Below are 6,000 nucleotides of genomic sequence, written 5' to 3' on the forward strand. Positions count from 1 at the left end.
TATCATAGCCAGGAGCAGCCAATGGGAGCCGCAGCCCCCACAGCAAAGGTTTCCAACCCAAATGAAGTTTCATTCCTCAAGCAAAATCTCAGCAGATTATTCCTGTCTCCCCTCTTCCATTGCTTGCCTTTAGCTTTTATAACATGCTCCCAGCTAATGCATTCCAGAGAATTATCCAAGGGAATTGAGAAAGTTCCTCCTTGAAGAAGTGGGAGCTTGTGGTTATCTGAATGACATGCAGGCAATATGAAAAGTACATGGATAGGGAAGGTGGAGAAAGAGCTCCACCTTGGAAACTCAAAAGAAATGAGAGGAATAAACCATTTCTCTGTCCCTCTGTTTATAAGAACTATTTTTTTCATTTGCAAATGATGTCAGTTTTATAGAAGTCTTTGCATAGATAGGGCCCACGGCATCTGAGCAGAGCATCATGTGTATGCAGACAGACTTGGCATTCACTAGTAAAAGTCACATCATAGAAAGGGTCTGATTACAGAAAAGTTCCCAGCTCTCAGACAGGAGAGAAGAAGCTTGGTGCCTGGTAAATTAAATGGCTTTACAATTTCAATTGGAGTAATGCAATCTCAAGGAAATTATACAGTCAAGGAGGATTTTCTGTGTTTTTTTTTTTTTTCTTTTTAAAGCCAAATCTGTGGCATATGGAAGTTCCCAGGCCAGGGGTCCAATCAGAGCTATAGACACTGGCCTACACCACAGCAATGCCAGATCTGAGCCGTGTCTGCAACCTACACCATAGCTCATGGCAATGCCGGATCCTTAACGCACTAAGCGAGGCCAGGGATCAAACTTGCACCCTCATGGATACTAGTGAGATTCATTTCCGCCAAGCCATGATGGGAACTCCAAGGAGGGTTCTTGTTTTTGTTTTAATTTCTTTATAAAGGTAAACAGAAAATGAGAACTTGGGAGGAATTCTTTCCACATAGGGTCCTGTGGGCACATGGATCAGATTTGAGACTGTTGATGGTATTGAATTCTATCACAGAAGAGTGTGAGAGATGGAAAATATAGTATCTATGAAAGTACAGTGTCCTTATTAAGGTCCTCACCGAGCTTGGTATACTTGTTCACTCAACACACATTCATTGAATACCTACTCTGTGCCAGGTACTGAGTTAGACTCAGAAATAAAAATTTAAAAACTTAGAGACTCTGTCATTACGGAGCTCAGAATTCACAGAAGGGAAAGACACGTAGTGAAACTGTAACGTGCAGGGTGCTGTCAGTCAGCACCACCATTACCAGGACCAAAGTCTAAAACAGTGCTTTACAATTACTGCCAAGGGGTAGGCCACGTAATGACAGCTAATCAGGTATTAAATGTCCAGGCATAAAATGGAACACAGCAAAGGAAACCATTAAAAAAACAAAAAGACCACCCACAGAATGGGAGAAAATCTTTGCAGATGATGCAAGAGATAAGGGCCTCATCTCCAAAATAAACAACTCATGCACCTCAACCACAAAAAAAAAAAACCAAGCAACCCAAATGAAAAATGAGCAGAAGACCTAAAGAGACACTGCTCCAAAGAAGACATATGGATGGCCAACAGGCACATGAAAAAATGCTCAGCATCACTAATTATTCGAGAAATGCAAATCAAAACTACAATGAGGTTATCCCTTCACACCAGTCAGAATGGCCATCATCAGAAAGTCAACAAATAACAAATACTGGAGAGGATGTGGGAAAAAGGTACCCTCCCCTCCTTCACTGTTGGTGGGAATGTAAATTGGTACAACCACTATGGAAAACATTACAGAGGGTCCTCAGAAAACTAAATATAGAACTACCATGTGACCGAGCAATCCCACTCCTGGGCATATAACTGGACAAAACTTTCATTGAAAAAGATGCATGTGCCCCTATGTTCATCACAGTGCTATTTACAATAGCCAAGACATGGAAACAACATAAATGTCCATCAACAGATGAATAGATTAAGAATATGTGGTACATATACACAATGGAATACTATCCAGCTATAACAAAGACAAACTAATGTCATTTGCAGCATCATGGATGGAACTAGAGATTCTCATACTAAGTAAGCTAGAAAGGAAAAGACAAATACCATAAGATATCACTTATTTGTAGGATCTAAAATACAGAACACATGACCTTATCTAAAAAAACAGAAACGGATCATGACCAAGGAGAGCAGACTTGAGGTTCCTGGGGGGAAGGGGGCAGGAGTGGGATGGATGGGCATTGGGGGGGGGGGGGGAGTTGGGATGCAAATTGTTATATTTGGAATGGATGGGCAAATCGGGCCCTACTGTACAACACAGATAAATGTGTGTGATTGGGTCACTTTGCTGTACAACAGAAACAACTGAAGAAACAAATTGAAGAAACATTGTAAATCAACTATACTTTAAAAAAAAGAAAGAAGTCATAAAATGGAAGGACTGATATTTGAAGATTTTTCCTAATCTTGTGCACATTTTAATAATACTTATCTTTAAAACCCTGGATGAATTTCACTGACAAAAGAGAATTAAAAAAAAAAAAGTTGTTTAAGGCTAAACAATAGTTAAACAATAATTGGACTTCAAAACCGTTACTTATGGTCCCAATTGAGAACCCGGAGGAGTACTTAAAAAGCTGAGTATCATCACAAGTTCCAAGAACAACTGCATTGTGCACAGTACAAGGACTAAAGAAAGAAGCTATCTAGTATTTTAAGAAACTGATCATCACTTACCATGATTATGTCTACCACTAACACAGAATCAAATCAGTAACATTAATCCCTCAAAGTAACTGATACAAAACAAAATGTTTCAAAAGCAAAAATACGAGGAATCATCCCAAGATTGTGAAATTATATAATTCATCTTTGAATATTAATAATAAAGGATGATATTTAATAACTTCCTTCAGTGAAAGGAATTATTTATGTTAGTACAATGAGTCTAATTAAATACAAGAAGATGAATAAGAACATGAAAACAGAACACTAGTGTGAAAATTCCCAGATGGTGAGATATACACAGATCATCTCATTGTTACTGTTCAATATTTATTAAACATCTTGCTTTTCAAATGTTGCCAATTATAAAATCCCAAATGAGATTTTAGACAAGGATCTGGAATGGTCTGTAAACTAAAAAAAAAAAAAAATAGAATTACTGAAGTTTGTCTTTGAATGATCTTACACATCCCTTTTGATACAATTCAACTACTAGTTATTGGGAAGTTACTAGGATGAGACAGAGTCACAGGCAAAGATGTAACTCAAACTCTGGCCTCCTGTCCAGGCTCTCAGCTCACAAATTATCCACCTTCCATACAAGCCCATCAAAATTCTCAGGCTCTCTTCTAATAAAAAGGAACACAGGGATTCAAGTCATTCACACTCTACTGAGAATGACTAACAGGCTTAGTCCATGGTAGATGTTATTTTTGCCCCTATCCCTGAATCCTCACACAGCATTTCTGTGCCTGCAGCTGTTCCCAGAGCTGTGGAAGGCTAGATTGTGCATGAATCAGGCAAGAAGGGCTACAGAATCAACACCCCCCTATATCAAGTCAATGATTCTGGGGAATTTTGATCAATGACTGTGAGGAACTGGTGGTGTCAATACCCCAGCTCCCTCCTCCTCAAGTTAGAGACCTGTGATAGCTGGCATCATGATGCACCCCTATTGGCTAATTTAACTCCTCTGTCTCATTTCTCCACTTTCCTACCAGTGTAGGAAAATCTTTTCTCCATCTCCTAAGTAAACTACTTGCACTCAAATTTTTGCTAGCATCTGCTTTGAAAGGACAGAAAGTAACATAACCAGCCATTAAGCTGTATCAACAGGGAACCATACCCAATCTCTTGGGATAGACCATGGTGGAAGTTAAGAAATGTGTATATATGTATGCGTGTGTGTGTGTATGTATTTGTATATACACAATATTTGTGTGTGTGTATATATATATTTGTGTGTATATACATATGTGTATGTATGTATGACTGGCTCACTTTGCTATACAGCAGAATTTGGCACAACACTGTAAATCAACTATAATTTAATTTTTTTTCAAGCTAATTACATATCAGAAGCTGAGCTCATTTATCCAAATGGATTTTCTCAACACCGGTAGGTAAGGAGAAATGGTTATTGAGGAGGCTACTCTATGTTCAATGTTTACATTGGCACCCCATCTTCCTCTGATCTCTCTTCCTCCCTCTGATCTTCTTTACGCCCTGCTCAATCTCTTTGGGCCAACTCAAGTCTCTAACTCATCCCTAAGCACCATCTGCTGTCCCCCAGCCCCAATGATCTCTTCTACATCTAGAATCAGTGTTTCGTGGATTGTCACTTCCTCTTGCCTAGCAGTTATGCCTAACAAAAGGGAACCTCAGGTGACTTTCTATAATGGAAGGGATGGCCAGGTGAGACTCCTTTTGTTAGGACCTGTCTAGTCACTCTTGCAACAAGGCCATGGTTTCTTTAAGGGTCAAAGTGAGAAGTCTTAGGTCAAGGCTTTAAAATGCCCCCACACATTTGGGCACTTTAGATCTGGATTCTGACCTGCCTGCGTGTCTGCTAGGTATCAATGCAGGTTCTTTATTTGCAATTTATTGATGTAATCCTTTCACTTGATTTCTTTAAAAACAACACTCAGCTTTAAATCTTTATTGCTCAGAACACGAACCTGCTAACATTCAAATCTAAACTCTTTCCCACCTGTCAGGAAAAACCTCCAATACCTGACTATAGACACTTCAACTGGTTTGCAGCACTGCTTAGCTTCACAGTTGGATGTAACTTTCCTGATGCTGCAGTGAACTTCATTCTGCTTCTGAGGTCCTCATCACTGACAACATCTTCAACAAAGATCATTTCCATAGACTGAAAACTTAATATTGGGCTTATTCCCATGTGTACCTTTTAGGAGCTGTTGTTTAGCTTCTTTTTGACATTCTCAATTCCATTTTGGTTTAAAGATATCCATAGCATCTACCTTAATTATAATGAACCTCCCTATGACAAAAATAAAATCCAAGTCATGTCTTTCTTTTGAATGGGACAAACCTGCATAGACTCTCCAAGAAGATATTGTGCTTTTGAGTTAGTTTCCCCTGCATTTTTGCATAAAGTCAGTTTACAGAAAAGATGAACTTCTTGGTCATCTTTCTGGTCCCCTTCATCAATATCTAACAATTTCTTTCTTTCCTTTTTTTTTTTTTGTCTTTTTAGGGCCATACCCATGACATATGGAGGTTCCCAAGCTAGGGGTCCAATCAGAGCTGCAGACACAGGCCTACACCACAGCCACAGCAAAGAGGGACCCGAGCGCGTCTGCAACCTACACCGCAGCTCACGGCAACACCGGATCCTTAACCCACCAAGGGAGGCCAGGGATCAAACCTGCAACCTCAAGGTTCCTAGTCAGATTCATTTCCACTGAGCCATGATGGAAACTCCAACATCTAACAATTTCTGATGATCTTCCAAGTACATTTCTTCCATAGATTTTCCAAGTTTCAAATTAGCCATGTTTTGGGGGGTTTTTTCTCAGTGGCACCCACAGCATATGGAAATTTCCATGCCAGGGATCAAATCCAAACCAGAGCTGTGACCTATGCCAAAGCTGCACCAATAGTTGATCCTTAATCCACTGCACCACAGTGGGAACTCCTAAAATCAGCATGCTTTAGACTTGTAGCACATCTTCCAATGCTGCACCTTCATTGTGCCATTGTCTCCAGTGAGCTCAGCATTCATATCACATGTTGTCTACTTTTTCTCAATGCGCATAAAATGACATGCAACTTCCCAGCAGTAAAATCTTGAAGGTTGGTTTTCAAGCCACATGGCTCTAAAAGACAGCTGTGTTTTCCATGAATTCTTTACTGCAAAGTACACACATGCCATAGAAACTGGTATCCTATTTTCATGCTGCTGTTGCTCCAGAATTTTTTTTCAATCTGCTTCTGAAGCTGTTCTGATAAAACATTATCCAACAAAATATAGTTG

The sequence above is a fragment of the Phacochoerus africanus genome, chromosome 13 (assembly GCF_016906955.1).
Source record: "Phacochoerus africanus isolate WHEZ1 chromosome 13, ROS_Pafr_v1, whole genome shotgun sequence".
NCBI lineage: Eukaryota > Metazoa > Chordata > Mammalia > Artiodactyla > Suidae > Phacochoerus > Phacochoerus africanus.